This window comes from Triturus cristatus, chromosome 7, assembly GCF_964204655.1.
Source record: "Triturus cristatus chromosome 7, aTriCri1.1, whole genome shotgun sequence".
In the NCBI taxonomy this organism is placed as follows: Eukaryota; Metazoa; Chordata; class Amphibia; order Caudata; family Salamandridae; genus Triturus; species Triturus cristatus.
The window spans coordinates 1,879,271,121-1,879,292,257 of NC_140590.1; the positions used below are offsets into that span (position 1 = coordinate 1,879,271,121).

The 21,137-nt window shown below is 50.2% G+C and overlaps 1 protein-coding gene and 1 long non-coding RNA gene across 2 annotated transcripts in view; one reads left to right on the top strand and one right to left on the bottom strand.

Moving 5' to 3' along the window:
* LOC146813599 (uncharacterized) overlaps positions 1-12,643 on the bottom strand; it is a 59,227-nt gene extending 46,584 nt beyond the window's left edge. Inside the window, exon 1 of the long non-coding RNA XR_014966051.1 lies at positions 12,461-12,643. This is a non-coding gene — a long non-coding RNA (uncharacterized LOC146813599). The remainder of the gene's footprint in view (positions 1-12,460) is intronic.
* Positions 1-21,137, top strand: part of FAM131B (family with sequence similarity 131 member B) — a 381,150-nt gene that overhangs the window by 345,915 nt on the left and 14,098 nt on the right. The gene's annotated exons all lie outside the window — the stretch shown is intronic.

The following is a 21,137-nucleotide window of genomic DNA, read 5'->3' on the forward strand; positions in this document are numbered from 1 at the left end:
ACAGATCTGGGTTTTATCCATCACCGTTCTTTAGCCCACTCTGCCACCCCAGTTCAGACATGGCCATATGCAAATCAGTCTGACCCTGTGCCTCATGGGAACAGTCCAGCCCGAACTGCCAAGCCATGCCTTCCCTGGACCGGAAACAAGCTTCCTAGGACCGGTTTCTGGCATTTCAGCCGTCTTCAGCCAGGCTTGCTTGAATCCAGTGGCAAAGTGAGCAAGGGACTCACGTCTGAGCATACCCTGCCAACTTATGGCGAACAAAGCGGTACAAAAGGGGGTGGTGATGGACGGAGCATCAGAACCAATCAAACACTCACACCCAGTCAACAGATCTGGGTTTTATCCATCACCGTTCTTTAGCCCACTCTGCCACCCCAGTTCAGACATGGCCATATGCAAATCAGTCTGACCCTGTGCCTCATGGGAACAGTCCAGCCCGAACTGCCAAGCCATGCCTTCCCTGGACCGGAAACAAGCTTCCTAGGACCGGTTTCTGGCATTTCAGCCGTCTTCAGCCAGGCTTGCTTGAATTCAGTGGCAAAGTGAGCAAGGGACTCACGTCTGAGCATACCCTGCCAACTTATGGCGAACAAAGCGGTACAAAAGGGGGTGGTGATGGACGGAGCATCAGAACCAATCAAACACTCACACCCAGTCAACAGATCTGGGTTTTATCCATCACCGTTCTTTAGCCCACTCTGCCACCCCAGTTCAGACATGGCCATATGCAAATCAGTCTGACCCTGTGCCTCATTGGAACAGTCCAGCCCGAACTGCCAAGACATGCCTTCCCTGGACCGGAAACAAGCTTCCTAGGACCGGTTTCTGGCATTTCAGCCGTCTTCAGCCAGGCTTGCTTGAATCCAGTGGCAAAGTGAGCAAGGGACTCACGTCTGAGCATACCCTGCCAACTTATATACTTAGCCTGGTCTATCCTCTCGACCATTTCATCCACCCTGGGAAGGGGGTAGATGTCAAATTCGGAGATCTTGTTGACTTCTCTGAAGTCAATACAAAATCGTACCGAGCCATCTGGCTTCGGTACAAGAACAATGGGTGAGTTCCATTCACTCACAAAGGGTTCGATTATGTCCATCTGCAACATCTTTTGGATTTCATCTCTAATGGTCTGACGACGAGCCTCCGGGATACGGTAGGGCCTAAGACATACCCGTTTCCCAGGAGGGATTTTTATAGCATGCTCAATGATTGTGGTCCTACAAGGAGAGGTAGAGAAGGTATACTGAAGGGGATGTAGCACTTTTGATAGACCACCTCGTAGTATAGGAGAAAGACAGGGGTGTATACACTGATCGAATAAGGGAGTCTGTACTTCCGCCATGCTTATGGATGCCGGCAAGGGCCCCTCCCATTTTTTCAGCAAATTAATGTGATATATTTGTGAGGTATGCCTAGCCGGATCCGTTTCGACATGGTAGGTTACAGGAGTTACCCGTTCAATGATGTTATAGGGACCCTGCCACTGCCCCAATAACTTATGATCTGTGGAAGCCATTATCAGTTACACTTAGTCCCCAACCTCGAAAGACCTCTCTTTGGTCCTCTTATCATATTGCCCTTTTTATGCTATCTGTGCTTCCTCCAAGTTGTTCCTAACGATAGCCCTGATCTGACCCAGGTGTGTACGTAAGTTAGAGACATATTCTGTCAGTGGCTTGGAATCATTTGGTTCCGTTTCCCATCTCTCTTGGGCCATCTCCAGAAAGGTCCGTGGCTTGTGACTGTTGCCGATCACCACGATGACTGCTAGCTCAATCCACGGGAGCGACGAGGAAGTCCCCACACTCCTAAAGCCCCACTATGAGCGAGCCGTAATCAAAGAAATGCTCGCCTACAGGGGAACCCACGGAGATGTGGGGTGGTAAGGTAGAGGCAGCTGTGTGGAACCCCAAGTTGATCGGTGGCCACAGGAACAGAATGGGACAATCTACAGAAAGAATAAGCAAGATACCATTAATCAAGCGGCCCCCCTCCCCTAGCATAGAATATAAAGGAGACTTGCAATTGCTAACAATATGAATGACACACCACCAGAGACGTTTTAAGGCAGGGGCAAAGTGGGCTCTGGCCCAGGGCCCCAGACCTTCAGGGGGCCCCCTGACAGACCCAGCTCTGTTCTGCAGTCTTGCCCTGATGACCTTGAATAACTCTTACACAGATTATTTCAAATACCGTTTTCCTTTGCTTTATTTTCCATGTGATTGATATGTGAGTGTCTATTATAGACATTTTGTAGAGAAAAGTTGTGTTTATGTGACATGCAACAGCCATAAACAAGTTATAAAATCAAATCAGAACCACACATATGAGAAATGGGAGAGTGTCACAGAGATTATTTGCAGTAATATTAGTGAGCAGCTGCTACGTTACAATATTGAAAACACACATCACCAGGGGCGTAGGAGACACTAAAATTCTGGGGGGGACAGGGACAACCTTGTGCACTTTCCAGTGACCCTATACAAATCACCGCCCGTTAAACAAATACAATCGCATACTTTCGGAGTGAAATATTGAGAAAAGCGGGCATGTAGTCACAGTTTGCATGTATGCTTTATTGTTATTTACATTCATATAGTAATGGACCAAATGTTTAAAAAAAATCATATATATGAATCTTGCATCTTAATGCACAAAGCAAACAAAGGCCGCTGACTTAGGGTGGGGGCGTCGTGTTTGCAAGTGCATTAGGGTTTGAAAAGTACCTGCTGCTGCATTCCTGGTCTCCAGCAATTTTCAGGCAACAATAAAAATGTGAAGATAACTTTGGTGATTAATGTTCTTTATTTGAGAGAGATCGAAGGCTTGTCTATTGAAAGTTTTAATTCAATAGGTCAGTGAGTTACTGCTTTTGTCTGAGATATTCTTTTGGTATTTGAAGTTTATAAGTTAAAATCCTAACATTGAACAGTGAGCTATTAACCGTCATCAAAGAGCTGCATAAAAACTTCACTGTATAGATTAGAACGTTGTGATTTTTCCCCAGTCTTTCCCTATCCTAATGTTGGAAAATGGGTTCATTAGGATAGAAATCAATTCTGATTATTGAAGAGAACCCCCCAACCATGGTGTTATGTTTTACATTCTGAGTTTGTGTTTCTCTAGTGTTGCAAAGCCGCCCTGGGCACTCCCCAACTTTTTGCTGACTGGTACTGGTGGTACCTGACTGACTGACCCTGGCCTCTGCCTAAACAGCCAGTGCTATTCTTAAAGAGGCACTTAAAAATACAGTGAAAACACCTACATACACTAGGGTGCACTATGGGTTAGGGTACCCCTATGATTGGCATGACCTCTCCTATAAGGCCCTAGTACATAATAGGGCAGGGGGATTAGAACTACTTTTAAGTCCCTAGAATATAATAAGGCATGGCAGTTTAGAGGCCAGCAGCCCTTTCTGCGCTTGCATGTGTGCACTGCTGAAGCCTGAGGTCAGTTTAAAAGTAGCCCTGTGTTATAGGGCTGCTTTTAAAATGCAAATTGTGCCCAAACTCGACTTTTGGGTTTGGGGAACGTACAAATTGATCAACTACAATGTTGGGGCAAAATTAAGTGGAAAAATGTTTTCCACTTAACTATGGCTGTATCATACTTGCCACATAATACATCATCTGCTGCATAATCTAACGATTTCCTCCAAAACAAGTTTGTAGCTCAAACGGATCCCAAATTACTAAAAGAAATGTGACTTGTGTTGCTGTGAAGTGTAGGGCCCTTTGCAAAGGTTAGTACAGAAAATAATTCCTAAGAAAACAATTGGTCCCAGACACTCCTAATGACACTCAAATTAATACCTGTAGGAGAGTGTAGTATGCAATCAATTCATACAACCAAAAATGTATAATGTAAGGGCACATTCAACAGGGAAATCTCATAGATAAGAGGCCAACCAAAGTCAATTAAATTGCAAACATCAATTTATTTCCCGCTGAATCATATTAATAAAATGCAAACTTAGGGGCTGACTACGATGGCAGGCGGACTTCAGTACCACCGCCATCGAATCGGGGAATGGGACCGCTGGTCTTCCAGGTGGGGGCCCCACGATAGGCATTACAATGTGACTGCCACTACGGTGTTCGCAGTGCCTATCTTTTACATTGCAGCAGGTGCTGCTGGCTGCATCATCCGCCGCAAAGTAAAAAAAAAGGAACATGTTAAATATATCGGTGCCTGCCACATGGTGCAGTGATATGTTGTGGGGCATCATAGATGCCCCCCAGGACCCATGTCTGAGGGCCAGGGGTAAAGGGGCCTGCTACGGGCCCCCAATGTCCCTTTCGCCAGCATTTCCATGGCAGGTGAACCGCCATTGATAAGCTGGCGGGTAAGGGACATCGTAATCCCTGCTGCGGTGCATGGTAGGCACCACCAGCATTGTAGGAACCACAAGCCCCTCCACCACACCGGCGGGCTCAAGAAGCCCGTCGGGTGCGTGGTGGTTGGTCTTTCCGACCGCCAGGTAACCACCCACCATTGTAATATTGCGGGCTGTGATGCAGTCACCAATGGCGGTGGGACCGCCACCGACGGGGTGACGTGGCGGTCCCACTGCCATTATAATCACCCCCTAAGTTTGGTGTGCATGCAAATCCTACATTGCCAACCCCTGGCAAGTTGCACTGCTAGTGCTGGAAAAAGGCCAATGGAGGTACCAATGGGTGAGGTGGACTGGCCTCAAGGGTCTTGCGACCTCAGTGACAGATTCACTGTCGATCTAGGATGTGCTTCTTCATATGCCTGCCCGTAAGACTGGAAGTGAACTGCAGTATGGATTGTGGTGGACAGGTCCACCTGCGGGTGCTAAGACACCTGGGCTTCTAAGGACTATCGGGCCTTCTAAGGTGTAGCATCAGAATAAGCTCTGTCAGGAGTGTGGTATGGTGAACTGGTCATGAAGGTCTGAACTTGGTTCTCCAGTTCCAAATTCAGCCGCTCTGGCCAGAGTGCCACATTCTCTCCCACACTGAACAACATACTGCCCCACTGAGAGAAACTCACACTGCCTTCAGCACAACTCAATTGTGCTGCGACTAAATTCAAATTATGCACTAGACAACAGTAAAATGCTGCCTGAAAAAAAATGAATAACACCCTGGAAAAAGCAAACACTCATAGGGAATGCAAGAATAAGCAAAGCATGTGAACTGTAATCAGAAAAAAACATGGTTACCTTAACGGTTTTAAACTCATTATTCAGAAATCAGTAAGTGATTTTGCCTGAAAAGTTCAAGACATGGCTACAGGACCAGGAAGGGACCCCTTTCAATGTCCATTGCTTATATCCTTTCAAAATGTATGCAGTTTGGTTTAAAAAAGACCACATCCCCAAACACAGAGCCGCATTTTATAAGCTAAAATAATTAAAAAGTTGAAAACGATCATATTAAACGTTTCCACTCTACCCATCAACCAGGTATTGCAGTCCCTTTAGGAATGGCGCACTTACCCACCCTGGGAAAACAATGTTGTTCAAGGAAAGAAGATAAAAAAGAAAGTAGCGCTTTCACTGGCAAACTCTGTAAAGTGGCGCTAATGTGTGTGGGTGTAAATAACAGTCTGGCCTGTCTGCTGTCCACTCTGTATTGCTTTATTTAGGTATTTAACTATTTTTTCTCTCCATTCCGAGGTGTTTCTTTTCAATAGAAAACGGTCAGAAAATGAGGACATTTACAGCCAAAGTGTTCAGCCTTTTTTGGATCAATTTCACAGGGGAACAAATAAAGAAAAGGAGAGGCAAGAGAGAGTACCTTAAGAGCTGCCTCTTGAAATCAGCAGTAAGCAGGAGCGAGACAGAGACAGGAAGAGATGGAGGAATAAAGACAGGAGGGCAGCCGCCAGAGGCAGATCAGGAGTAGTGGACACGGTCCTTGCCATGAAGGAAAAGAGACAGCGTTTATTTTTTCTCCGTTCTCTGCCCTTCCCAGACCGGCTGAGCCTTCCTGCAGCATAACAAAAGGCAGAGGGCGGGGCCTCTGACTCCAGGCAGGTCAAGTGCAGGGCCATTAGGTAGCGCTTTCGCGTGCTAATGGCCCTGCAATAACAGAAGGGAGAGGGTAATTCCTTTGTCCCCTCGTCCCCCCTACCCTTGTCCCCCGTGTCCCCCACTCCAAAATCAGGGGGGGATATATCCCCGCGTCCCCCACACTTCCTACGCCCATGCACATAACTATCCCTGAATATTACATGTAAATATCATTAGAATTTGGACGAGTGCGCATGTGCATTTTCAATGACCCAGCCAAAGAGGGCATGAAAAAGCTGAAATTGGATCATGAATTCAAAACTGTTCCTAACAGGGGCCCCCAAAATATGCTTGGCCCAGGGCCCCCAAAATCCTTAAAATGTCCCTGCACACCACACAATGTCTCTTACCAACTGAACATCTCCTTAGTCGAGAAGAATATCTGCATGACTCAGCAAGATGACAGGTATCATGCTACAGGCCACAGCGTCCCAAAATATGGCAGGTTTCATTCAGCAAAGGTAACAATCTGTGACTGAAACAGTTACCTCGGGTATAACAGGCTTTTATGTGGATAACTGTTATATCTCTCAGTAGTGGGGAAGGGTACAAGGGAATAGGGGAGAATCCTGAAGTGTCCAAAGCAGCGTGATAATTATACGTCTGACTACACTCCCAGGGCTTCTAGTAGCGCGGCCGCGCAAAACTACTTCTAAAACTACGGGAAGATTCAGAAGTGTGGAAACAATGTAACTTGTGAAAGTAATCAAGAGGGGAAGCTTTCTCGTAAGGATTCAAAGGGTACAAACTGGCACTCAGGTAGTATTGGGGAAAGGCAACAGAAAGACACCGTTCTTAACTACAAGACCCACAATGCATTGCCGAGAAATACAATACACGGGACGGAAGAGAGAGTCAATGCAGAGCAGAATACTGCTAACGATACTCGCGGTATGAAGAAAACTCAACTCACTGCGTCTTTTTATGCCAGCACTAAATACTCCTACACTTCTCTCTCATAAAAAATAAAGGGAGCGCCTCTAAACCAACACAAACTTCCAGGCAAAGCTCAGAGGACTTAAACAGGAAACACTGTTTGCTCCGCTAGCGTAGACCTCAGCCTAACGGACACAGCAAACGCTCAGACAGGAAACAGAGGGGCGTGGACCAGGGTTCAGAACTCCGAAAGCCAAGCACCGGATTTGAGTCCAACCAAGGTTTATATAGGAGGTAACTTGTGAAGACTCCACCTCCTTAAGGGACCGTGTAAAAAGTGTGTCACCATAAGGCAAGCAAGCAATTCTCTATGCTACAGTAGCAATCCCAGTAACGAGTGCACAAGGCGTCTGACCCCTAACAGTGACCATACGACAACTCAAAGGGAGAGTACCCGGTGCTTTTTTGTTCTTTACACCTGATGGCAAATAACGCCAGGGTAGCATGTCTTCCCATTTCCTCGACTCTAGTGCTAAGAGCTTCTTGAGGGTGGTTTTAATGGTGGCATTGTATCTTTCAACTAACCCGTCAGTCTGAGGGTGATAGACAGCTGTCCTTATTTGTTTGACCCCAACTGCACACAGACTTGTTTCATCAATCGGGACACAAATGGAGTCCCTTGATCGGTCAAGATCTCCTTTAGGAATCCTACCCGTGAAAAAAACGTTATCATGGCCTGGCGAATATTAGAGGCATCTGGTCGACGTAAGGGTATGGCTTCTGGAAAACGAGTGGCATAGTCTACCATAACAAGAACATAACGACACCCACTGCAGGAAGGCAACAAGGGGCCTATTATATCCATACCTATTCATTGGAATGGTTCCCCTATGATGGGAAGCGGCTGAAGGGGTACTCTGGGAGGATGGTACCTGTTGTTTCCTTGACATACTGGGCATTCTCTACAATATTTCTTTACGTGTTAGTATATACCGGGCCAATAAATCCGTTCCATAATCTGTTGTTCTGTTTTGTCTGTACCAAAATGTCCCCCCAATAAGTGGCTGTGGACTAGATACAACACTTTTTCCCTAAATGGACCAGGAATCAATAGTTGGGGTTTTTGAGTGGGGTTCCCTTTTCTATATAACAACCCATTTTTCTTAAAGAAGTAAGGACCTACATGGATTGGATTTTCACTCTCTATGGCCCTGTTCCAAGCTTCTTGCAACACCGGGTCCTCTCTTTGCGCAGCATGGAAATTTTGATCAGTTTTCCAGGGATTCTCGTCTTGTAATACGGGTAAAACCAACAGGTTTCTCCCTTTTTCATCCCTCCTTTGTTTACGGCTCTTCCTAGATTTCGACGGTGGCCACTCCTTATCTACGTTTTGTGAAAAAGGTGCTGTAGACCACCATTTTTCATCCTCGGGATTGGGGCCATGCAACAACTGAGATAACTTTGGGTAATCATTTCCGAGTATAGCCTGTTCAGGTAAACAGGGTATAAAGACCAACCGTTAGAGTGGTTCCCGGGTCATGCGGGTGTTGTATTTGTACTTGTGCTGTGGGGTATGGTTTTGTATCACCATGAACACATCATATAGCTACAGTTCCATCAATTGGGCCAATACGGGATCCCAGGTCTTGGGGTCGGACTACACTGTGCAGGCATCCTGTATCAGCCAGAGCTGTCACTGGGTGACCATTCACTGCTACGGTACAGCGATGGGGGGGGGGGGGTTCTCTGAAGGGGAGCAATAGTAGTTGCGGGCCATCCCTATTTCCATGGGTTCTTCTTTCTGAGGACAAAACCGGGCGATGGGTCCCATCCCTCCACACTGGAAACATTGAGGACCCATAGAAGCGGGTCGGATGATTGGGGCTCCGGGTACAATAGTTATGGGTTTGGGCTTCTTAGCTAGCGTTGGACGAGGAGGACGATGTGTTTCTGGGCCTCCTGTTTTCCCCGTCGGTTCTTCACGTCCCTTTTGAATCTCTTGGGCTCTGCTGTATGCACTAGCGATTTCTACTGCAGTTTCAAGGGTTAAATTAGCCTGTTGGCGTACCCACCTCTGAATAGGCGGATGAAGAGAGGACAAATATTATTCCAAATATATTTGGGCCATAATCCTATCCTTATCCGTAGTAGCTGGTGTTAACCAGCGATCGGCCATATCTTTCACCCAAAAGTACAAAGCTCTGGGCGTTTCTTGGGGTCCTTCCTTCATTTGCCGTAGCTTTAACCGGTAGGTCTCGTCATCTACACCCAACCTCTCCATAATGCGTCGCCTTATCTCAACATAGAGGACCACTCCTTGAATCGTAGTGGCCTGATAGGCAGCCTGTAAGTCACTAGACAGGAGAGGACCCAAGTACTGGCCCCATTTATCGGCTGGCCAAGATGCTGCCGTTGCCATCCTTTCAAAGTTATTGAAGAAATAGTCAGGGTCTTCCCCACTCACGTGTCATTGTAAGACTACAGAGGGAAGGGTGGTGGCCCTCTATGGCGTCTGTAATTTTGTCCATAGCTGCCCCATGGGTCTGGCTTTGTCCTGTAAGTACTTGTTGCAGCTTACCCCGATCTTCTTCAACCACTGTCAGGCTACGTTCCATCACTTTCCCCAGGTGTTCCTGGTTTTCCGTCATTTTTGCTAAGGCAGCCTCCATGTCGCCTTTCAATCCCACTTCTGACACCACTTGCGGGGGTGCAGGTTTGATAAATGTATTTGCCAAAAGTTCGTTTTTTATCATCAGTGACAGGGGTGGTAGGTCGTTCAGGATGTATTTCCTCCTGCTCTTTTCTCTGTTCGGTCTCTGTTGAGCTTGATGGGATGTCAGAGGAAGGTGTTCCCGACTCCTCTTCGGTGTCAAGGGTGTCTCCCCGGTGGCCCATAAGAGAGGAGAAAAAAGGGAGCCGTCAATCACTGTTTTTGGAGAAGATATGTTATAGTATACCCGTCACCACACCTTGAAGTGCTTCTGTGGTGGATCCCTCTCGAGATGGCCCGACCACCCCAACATGGCGGAGACATCGCGCCAAGCCGGAAGGGAACTCAGCGGGCTAGGCAGCGCACGCACCGAAGGCCACGCATCGGCATCGTCAACGGCGGAAGAAGGATCCCTGGACGGCATTCCGACGACGGAGAACCCCATCGCCGCATATACGGGATCAAGAGGAGACGAGGAGCGGGAGACGCGACACACCGGGACTTCGCCACCCAGAAACACCGAGATCTGCTCTGAGAGCAGCGCCCCTGAGTCCAGCACTCCACCGAGGGAAGTGGAGGCTGAGACTTCCCTCCCCACAGTCCTGGAGGACCGTGGGTTCAGGCAAGTGCCTGGCTACTTTTCTTTGTGGGGTTGGTGGGTGGGAGTTCGGAGCCACACTGAGTGAACGCACCACCCCTCACATAGACACTTCACGGGAATAGGGATAGCAGAAGGGGAGCACTGTCCTGCATGAATACCTACATTCCACCACCCTGGACAGCAGCCTGGCGTTTGTTTTTTTCTCTCTTTTCCGTTACTGATTCTCTGCAACAGACAAGCGAGAGAGCTACAAGACCCCTACACCAGACCAGACCCCTACACCAGACCGGACCCCTACACCAGACCGGACCCCTACACCAGACCGGACCCCTACACCAGACCAGACCCCTACACCAGACCGGACCCCTACACCAGACCGGACCCCTACACCAGACCGGACCCCTACACCAGACCGGACCCCTACACCAGACCGGACCCCTACACCAGACCGGACCCCTACACCAGACCAGACCCCTACACCAGACCGGACCCCTACACCAGACCAGACCCCTACACCAGACCGGACCCCTACACCAGACCGGACCCCTACACCAGACCGGACCCCTACACCAGACCAGACCCCTACACCAGACCGGACCCCTACACCAGACCGGACCCCTACACCAGACCAGACCCCTACACCAGACCGGACCCCTACACCAGACCGGACCCCTACACCAGACCAGACCCCTACACCAGACCGGACCCCTACACCAGACCGGACCCCTACACCAGACCGGACCCCTACACCAGACCAGACCCCTACACCAGACCGGACCCCTACACTAGACCGGACCCCTACACCAGACCGGACCCCTACACCAGACCGGACCCCTACACCAGACCGGACCCCTACACCAGACCGGACCCCTACACCAGACCAGACCCCTACACCAGACCGGACCCCTACACTAGACCGGACCCCTACACCAGACCGGACCCCTACACCAGACCAGACCCCTACACCAGACCGGACCCCTACACCAGACCAGACCCCTACACCAGACCGGACCCCTACACCAGACCAGACCCCTACACCAGACCGGACCCCTACACCAGACCGGACCCCTACACCAGACCGGACCCCTACACCAGACCAGACCCCTACACCAGACCGGACCCCTACACCAGACCAGACCCCTACACCAGACCGGACCCCTACACTAGACCGGACCCCTACACCAGACCGGACCCCTACACCAGACCAGACCCCTACACCAGACCGGACCCCTACACCAGACCAGACCCCTACACCAGACCGGACCCCTACACCAGACCAGACCCCTACACCAGACCGGACCCCTACACCAGACCGGACCCCTACACCAGACCGGACCCCTACACCAGACCAGACCCCTACACCAGACCGGACCCCTACACCAGACCGGACCCCTACACCAGACCGGACTCCTACACCAGACCGGACCCCTACACCAGACTGGACCCCTACACCAGACCGGACCCCTACACCAGACCGGACCCCTACACCAGACCAGACCCCTACACCAGACCGGACCCCTACACCAGACCGGACCCCTACACCAGACCGGACCCCTACACCAGACCAGACCCCTACACCAGACCACTGGGGCAATTCCTCCATTAAGAAAACACTAAATACGTGACAGTTCCAGCCTCTGAGGACTTGTGTGTATTTTTTTCTTCTCCCGTCTTCCCTGGAACTTAATTCTGTTATATAAAGAGTCCTTTCAGAAAAGAACTGAGAAGAAAACGTTGAGTCAAAGAACATAATAATAAAGAAACAAACCCTCTCCCACATCTATTGTTCACTGTTTTAACCTTCGGGGTAGCATAACCAAAGGGCAATCTACACACAAGGAATCCGTTCCTCTGCCCCTCGTCCATCCGACAGCTTCGCTGATCCGGTCTCAATGGCGTGATCCTAATGTGCTGGTTAGGGATGTGCATTCTTTAGGCAGGAAATACAAGGTGCTTATTAACAATCTTTTATGCCAGAATAGTGTCACACAGGAAAAGATAGTTTGAAATCAGTTTCATTGTCTACCACGCGGTTTAGTAAAGCGCTTATTATTCAGGGAGTAAAGTGCGAATTATTCAGGGAAACAAAAAAAGAAATTGCGTGCGGCACACACAAGTACTTCTGAGGCTGACTCCTCAATTCACTACCCGTGCCCATTCTCGTACTCGCCTCCTGCCTCCCTCGTACCCTCCCCGGGTCCCCAGAGACGCCGCCACCCACCGACTCCGCCGCAAGTCCCCTGAGCTGCGGCCGCTCTCCAGCCTCCTGCGGCGGCACCGCCAGTGCTCGCTCCGCCGCTCGCCCGATTCCTCGTGTCCTCTCAGGGCCTCGTTCCTTGGTTCTTCCTCGTCTGTCCTTTCGTCATGTTCACCTTCTCTCTTCCGCTCTCCCTCTTCCGACTCCGCTCCCGCTGCCCCTTCGACGCCGCTCCGAGGCGCCTCCTTGTGTCTCCCCTCCTTTCATTGGGCTGGAGAAGGACTTCGGGTTTGTGTCCGCGCACCTCCGGGTTGGAGTCGAAGTGTCGCTGTGGAGGGACAGGACGGGGGGTGGATCTTGTAGTCCTAGATATGCCTTCGCTTTCCGATAAGCCCCTCTCGGGAGTTGAGTGTCGAGAGAAGTACGGGCTCTATGGGGAAAGTCCTCCCATGGCGGAGCAAAGGTGCGCCCCGCATGCGCTTCCTCTCAGGGTGCCAGACCCAGAAACATTGTGCTTGCCTGTCCCCCCATCTGAAAAAAGTGCTATGATGCTAGTGATATTCACTTCAAAGCACTTTCTTCTTAGTTAACCTTCTTCCTTTCGATGAATGAACCCTCTCCTGGTGATCTGTAAACGCTGAACCTGCAGCGCGATCTTTTCTAGTGGATTCTCCAAGGGAGACTAACTTTGGAAGTTCTTGTGGGAGGAAAGTAGGTTTCTTTTATTCTCTCCCACCTTAAGCTCCCCTCGTCCCAGTGCAATGCAAGAGGGAGCCGGGCATCCGCAGCTTACCTGGGACCCACATGCATTTATTTTCGATAAATCACTTGTAGAAAAAGTGTTGCCGCCACCGCAGCGAGGTCAGCCAGTTTATGTTGTCCACTCTTCCCCGATCAACGCACACATTGATGAACCGTCCGGGACCCCCAACAATAGAGCTTTAGGGCATATTTACGAGTCTAGCGGTGCAGGGAGCGCAGCCGGGCACCCAGCTGTGCTGCCAGTGTCAAATGGGAAAGGACAGGAATGCGCTGTATTTATCCAATGCGGCTCCTTCCTGTGCTCGCTCCTTGCATTGGCGCCGTTTTAGCAGCAAAAGGCACCAGCTCAGGGGAAAGGGCAGGAATGCACCGCACTGACCTGAACACTCTGCATTCCTGCCCTTTCCCCGGAGACCGAGGGGACCTGCTGCGCTGCACATGTGACTTGGCCATAAATATTGGCATAGTGACTTACGGGTAGGGCGGAGGGCTTTGCCAATGCTTGTTCATGAAGCCATTGGTGTATGGTCTCTCTCTCTTCTCTCTCTTCCTCTCTCCCTCTCTCTCTCTCTCTCTCTCTCTCTCTTCCTCTTGCTCTCTCATCCTCCCCCCTCTCTCTCTCTCTCTCTCTCTCTCTCTTCTCTTGAATGTTCACTGTTCTCTTTACCCCAAAGAGGTTTGGGGTCCGCAGTTTGAGTTCTTGCAGCCCCTCTGGGTTTGCCCGCTGTCACAGTTTGCTGACGCTCTGTCTCATGAATGCCCCTTATAAAGTGTGTGGTGTGGGTGGAGATGGTGTGTGAGTGGGGGTGCCACGGTGTCTCTGCTCCCAGTTACTCCTCGCTGTTAAGTATCGGTTTCAGAGGCAGCCAGTGAACTTTTCTGTTCAATTACCTTGTGCCCACGAGCACTTCTGTTCTGAAAGTTCCTGTGCTTGGTCTTGGCTTGCATAATGTGGTAACTTATGCCATGGTCGTCGACTAAATACACAGAGGTGTGTAGACCTCTTTCTAATTTTAAAGGAAATGTCAAAGCATATTTTTTTTTAATTCTGACCATGTTGCACAGCAGCTGCTCAACAACATGACAGATAGATTTTTTTAAAGCATAATGACGCAGCCCGCGTTGGCCGCGTCACAGCTCTTTTATTTTCTTTACTTTCAGCTATGCTGCTGGCACTCTGGGCCCCCCAGAGCCCCATTGGTAGCAATTGTTAGTGGTGTCCTGGGTGGTCTTGCGTCCCCAGGGACGTTGTCCCCAAAGCCTTCTACTGGCCTGGGGAGGGGGCCGCACGCCCCCTGTAAAATGTAATGTAGCCCCAGCGGATGGGATCACAAGGGCCATGAAATTCCTTGGGCAAGGGGTGGTGGCAGGACACATGTACTCTTTCTCAAACTAAAAACAGTGAATGTGAAATGACCAGAGTAGCCGCTTATTTCACATTCACGGCTCTAGCTGGGAGCACCAGATAAGGCCCTGTAAGGGCTTTTTAAAAAAAAATAATGTTGATGCTGGTGGTGCCTCTCGAAGGGGCAGGGGCACCCCCATGCTTTTTAGGTCTCGCGCCCCCGTTGCAGTGCGTAGCACTCCTTGCGCAGCGAGAGACCTCTTGAGGGGGGTTTGAAAACGTACCTAGAAATGGGGCATGCTCATGGGTGTGTTTTTTCTTTTGTGTTACGCGATTGGCCTTTCCGTTCGTGTTTTTATTGAAGACATCACGCAATTGGCCAAAGGAGGGTGCATTGCTCCGCCCATGGCCTATTGGTGTCTATTACGCGCACCGGCCTCATGTGGTTTCAATTATCGTGCCCAGACACGGGTGCGATAAGTGAAACCACATGGCTCGCGATGGCGCGTGCGCGCACACCACTCGCGGGCTTCCTTGTTTTTCAAGCGATCGCGAAAGTGAAAGCGGTCGCTTTCCCTGTCGCTTGCTTCTTCCTTCTCGTTTTTTTTAGCCATCTATTGAGTTCGTGCTGGAGCTTGCTGACCCGAGTTTAATATTTAAACTAAAATCATTACCACAGGTGATAGCTAAGAAAAAAGTCCAGTGACGGGTTTGGTGTAGGTGACCCTTCTGACATGACAGGGGGCCCGCTCCAAATGTGTGCGGGTCACCTGACCTCTGACCTGTAGATGGAATTACTTTTGCAGTGTGCTCATGGAGTGGCATGCATTTTACAAAATGTGTCCGGGGGTTCTTGCCATGCTCTTCAAAACAATTTGGACAAATTGATAAAAATATCACAGTCGGAGCCGTTTGGTGACCCAGCCTTTCGGTTGGTCTTGTGAGTTGACACTGGGAGTGCGGAGTTGGGTATTTTTAGTTTTTCTTCGTGGTGGGCTCGGCCAGCGAGGAGCATCACGCAGTAAGATGATAACGGGGCAGAGGACACGACAGAGAGGCGAGGCAGAGAGGGAAGGCCTAGGAACTTACCTCAAGAAGACTTGGTGGGAGGGTGGTACCCACGCATCACCTCAAGTAGGCATGGTGTGAGGGCGGTGCCCGCCCATCATAAGCTCACAGTGTATGTGTTAAATCTTTGTGGAGTCTCCCGCCGCGCAAGGCACTGCTTTTTATATATCGAACGGGGGATGCTGCATGTCAACAACTCCTGCAACCCGATTACCTCTGGCCATGTACCTCTCGGATTCATGGCAGTGTGCCATCACCTCTTCTATCCTTCTTTAACTGAACGTTTCAAACGTGGACTTCTATATACCCTCATGTGCCGTGTAGGACCAGACATTCCGAAATCAGACGTCATGATTTGCAATTTTAAAATCATGTCCCATTTATTAACTACCCAAACTCTTTCCTAAAAGAATAAACCTAAACTGTAGACCAACCCCAAAAGATTGCTTTGGTAAACAAAAGACGTGTAATAGCCTATAATACGTCGTTTATTTTACCAAAGCAACCTTTTGGGGTTGGTCTACAGTTAAGGTTTATTCTTTTAGGTATAAATATTTTCTCCCCTGGAGATGCTTGTAAGCTTTGCAGGTGTTTTCCTTCTTACAGGGTTTGTAAAACTTGGATATAGTGTCCATAGTTTCGAAGATTTATACCAGAGCAATCCTGCATGTCAGTGTGAGAAGTTGGCCTGATATGTAGTGCTCACTATTCTAGTGATCACTGTGTATCATTCCAAACGACCCTTATTGATGATTGGTTGTAAGTCAACCTTTTAGACCAGCTATCCTAGTAGCGTGGATACGAGCAGTCTTTAGGCTAAACTCTAGAGGGCGTGTTAAGCCAGCTGTTTACCATCACATATACCCCTTGAACATCAAGTGAAAGGACACCACACAAGTTGTTATGAAAATAAAGGATATTTATTTATAACAAGACTACCCTGGCTCTTTATGAGTCAGGGAGCTAAGCACACTACAAAACTCTTAGGAAAATACTACTGGTTGCACAATTTACACAAATGCCCGAGGGGCACGGGAAACCATCTACACTTACAGGGAAATGCGAATGGTTAGAGTCTGGAGATACTGATTCCGGAGTGATCCGATCAGTGGGACTAAACGAAAAAGGAACTAGACACTTGTAGAGCGAACCTGCGATGGAGCACTGAAATGCTCAAGTTACCTAGCCCAGAGGCTGCGGCTGCGTGAAGTTCGGCAAGATGTCGGGAGTCCCCGTGTAGTCTCAGGAGCCTGAAAGAAGAAGTTGCTGGCAGGCGACCAGTGACGATGTTCAGCGAGATCCAAGCCTGGATCGGTGATGAAGGAAACCTGAAAGCAGAGGGGACTCAGTTCTTAACCGCTAGCCAGCGATCGTGTGGGTACCAGGAGGGTACCGGCTGAAGTCACCTCGACCAGGTGAGTGGGTGACGTCGGACTCGGCTGTTCCTCAGACCAGGAGGCGCGGCGGCGACCAGGATGGAGGGCGAGCTGTCCCACGAAGGTGTCTGCTGTCGATGATGCTGGGCCCAGGAAGGGGCAGCGGATCTTGGCAGTGGCAACCCACGCAGGGGAGTAAAGATGGCGTCGGGAGTGGACCAGGAGGGTCCGTGGTACTCCTCTGTTGAAGGGGAGCAAGAGCCAGTCTGGAGCAACCAGACTAGTGATGAAACAATCGTGGTGCGTCGTGAAGAGGGCCACAAGCCGGTCGGCAAGTGGTCGAACAACGCGGTGAGCAACAAGGAGCGGAAGGGCCCCCACGCAGATCTCGAGGATGCTGGGGAGGCAGACTTCGATGCTGGGGCTGCTCAGGGTTAGGGCTTCTCGAACCCTAGGTGCACTCACTCGAGGGTCCCTCGGTGGGCGTGCTAGATAAGCGTCGTGCAGGTTCTGAAGATAGCCGGTCCCGCAGGTCTCGTCACACCTACGACTCTCAGCTGAGCTGATGAGGGAGGTAAAAGGTCAGAGATGGCAGGGAACTCGGGTCTCGTCGAGCTGGGCAGTCTTGATCCGTAGGAGAGACTTACAGCAAACCGCAAGCGCTTAGATGGTGCCTGCTGGTGCAGGGTGGCTACTCCTTAGCCACAAGGGAGAGTCTTCAGAAATAGTCAAGAGTTCCTTTCGTGGAAAGTAGTTCGTGATTCGGAGTTATCCGATTATCTGATTATCCAATTTGGGAAGGGGACTCGCTCCTACCTTTATTCTAAGAAAAGGGGCTGGCCCGTGACTAGGTTCTACCTATGGGTGGAGCCAGGAGGGGGGTGGTTACACCCCTATCCTTTGTCCGGCTTCGCGCCAGCTCAGGGGCTGGTGTGCCCCCGAAACTGGTTTGAGCCGGGCTATGCACAGTGAGCACCGGGGTGCCACTTGCAATCACCTTCCTTTCAGCCCTGCCTACCTGGGATACACAAACCCTGTCTGGGACGGTGCTAACACCGCCCTCGACAGGAAACCCTTTGTCCAAGCTCCCCTTGCTGGAAGGTCCCCCAGCAGCAGGAGGTCAGACTTGTGTCTGGTGGCAGCATCCATTTTGTGATGCTGAGGCTTGAGTCAACTTTAACCGGGGTTCAAGGTTACTTCCATGTCGTGTCCCTCTAAAAGGGGGGAATGCTAACCCCGTCACCAGGACTGGCGAGGGGTTCGTATTCCCATTCGTATGGCACCTTACTCGACATGTATAGGTGATGCGATGCCAAAGTTAGCAAATAACCGCAAGGATTATAATGCATTAAAAGTAGTTGGCCCGCGTCACCATGGAACGGCTATTAGGTCTTGGTTCCGCAAGCCGTCGACGGGCTCAGCTCGCGCCAGAGCACCGTCCCACATGATTCCCTGCACTCTGCCTTCAGGATTGATAAGGCCTGCTATAGGAGTGACTGATAGGAATCCATGTGTCCATTTTAGGGTTTAGGTGTAGGAATACTACACCTACAGCAACGGGTGATTACACCACGTGGCCCCAGCTGTCGTGCAGCCAGTTGTGTCAGATTTGGGCGGCCATTCCAGGGGTGGCATAATACATGCTTCAGCCCCTGGTAGGCCCTGGGTACACCGATGCCCTGGATACCTGTGGTATGCTGAGACAGGGACTGACAAGGCGGCCCAGTTCCAATTAGTGGATGCACCTAATGTACATGTGTGATAATTTCGAGAGAGAACAGCTAGGCTGTGGGTCTGATTGGCAGGCCCGCAGCCGGAGAAAGTCGTAAACCAATGAAGCAAAAGCAAAAAATCTGGGTGATCATAGGATTGCAGACCCTACTCTCCTACAGTCAGGACACCGGGTGCCTCGTGTTTCTGGATATCTAAAATTGGTTAGTTGCATCTATGGGGGAAAAAACCCTTTGTCAGAAAGCACCATAAAGCAGGAAGGGGCACACATAAGGCTTAGAGTCCCCCATTCTTTGCCTCCTAACTCCATGCTTCCCATCGTGTCCTTTTCTGTGAAATAATTATAAGGTGTATTCTGCCTTTTTGTTTGACTGAAGCAAATCAAAAGACCGTTGTTCCGAGGCTGCATCAGCTTTTCAAATGAAAGCCCACCAGTGGATTGCTGCCACTGAACACCAGGTGGACTAGCGGGCGCCGACACGGTTTTCCAGGAACCTCCCATGAGGCTCCTAGGATTTGGCACTGGCACCCACCATGGTGCCGCGCAGAGGTACCCTTCTGTACCCCTTTGATTCCAGATCACCCTGTAACTCCGCCACAGCTCTGGAGGCGGACACCATCGCCGCCAGAGCCCCCCACAAAACAGCTATAGTCTTACCCGCAACCTCTCCTGTCTAGAGCCTCCTGCAAATCTAGATGAAAGAGAACCATCCCTACTGGTCAATGACGACCCCATCTATATTCCGATAGCCCTTGATGTTAGCCTGGGTCAGCTAGTGTCTGATGAAACAAAAGGCCCTATTGGCCTGAGAAGTTGTGCCAAGAACTATTCGCCCCCATGCGGGAAAGTTCCACTGCAGCACATGCCTCAGCCCCGTGCCAACTCTGGGCAGGATGAATGCAGACACCATGGCTCTTTTTGCCCCATCTATTTGCTGATTTTACCTAGCTGCCGTCCTTCTAGCACCGTGTGTGCCTGGACACCTGCATGCCCCATCTACAGGGCAGGAGCTCACTTGCTAGGTGACCACTCCCCCACCCGCCTGCCTACTATAGCTATTATGGCGAGGAGGATTATACTTAACCTTTGAACAGTCCCTATGCTTGCTAAATCATGACGCACCAGAGTGTTCACAACTAGAAGTGTGTGACCCTGGGCACGGGGCCCTCCTGCCCTTGCCATGTATCCCTTATTCCTTATGGGAATTTTGCCCGTTCAGCTCCCTCTGTGGTGGAACCCCCTAGGCATACCAGCTTAGAGAATCTGTCTGATTTAAGCAGTGCGCCCTTGACGTTAGCTTGGATCAGCTAGTGTCTGCTGAAACAAAAAGTCCCTTTGCTTGCCAAATCAAGGCGCACAGGAATGTCCATAACAGGCTATGAGACAATGAGCACGGCTGCCCTCAAGCATTTCCCTGCATCTCTTATTCCTTATGGAAATTTTGCCCGCTCAGCTCCCTCTGGTGAAACCCCCTAGGCATACCCACTTAGAGAATCTGTCTGATTAGATACAGGGCGCACTGTCTGTACTATGGTGCCTAACATTTGATGCGGGAGATGCCACGCACCGCCGAAGTCATGGGAACCTTAAGGAGCACACCATTTTCCCCCGGGCGTGCCTCTAAATGGGCCTGGCTCCACCCAGCTGTAGTGCTCCTCTTGGGCTGTGTAAATGCGGCCCAGGATGACCTTAAACAATCAGCTTGGTGTGCTACCACAAACCGTATTGGTCATGAGAACCTTAAGAAGCACACAATTTTCACCTGGGCGTATCCCTCAATGAGACCGCCTTCACACAGCTGTAAGGCCAGAGAGACACATATATTCATTCTATTTACTGGTTTTTGCCACTTGGTACCCTACTGGTTGCAGGTCTGTGTTTTTGTGAAGAGTGCGTGCCCCCGGGGCACGATGTCACTGACCAGCCGGTGTCAGTTACCCACTCGCTGTTACTTATCTATCGCAAACTGCCCTTACTTGGATTGAAAGAATGCTCGATGCTTCCCAAGAACTATAGATTTAATGCTCCAACCTAGTTTGACCACCAAAACTTATGGAAAATCCAAGTAGTAATCATGCCCTTCATGGTACATCTACCCCAGCGTTGACTATCAACGTATTTGGGACACCGGTAGCAGAATATGCCCCTTCCAATCTCAAGTTCTAGCCCATAGAAGGATAACCCAGGGGGCAGGCAAGTCTGTGGGAACCAGACGGGAACATTCTGTGCAGCTACTTGCCCTTTTCCGGAATAAAGGTAATGCCGAGGTCAATAATACCCTGGCGCCATTGGGCTCTAACACAGTGTTTACTGAACTTTTATGCACCGCAGCACCCGTTAGATGACAACTACCACCACCCGCCTGCTGCCCTGGCTAAAGCGCGGGTGAATGTGTCTTACTGAAGCGACCTAAAACCT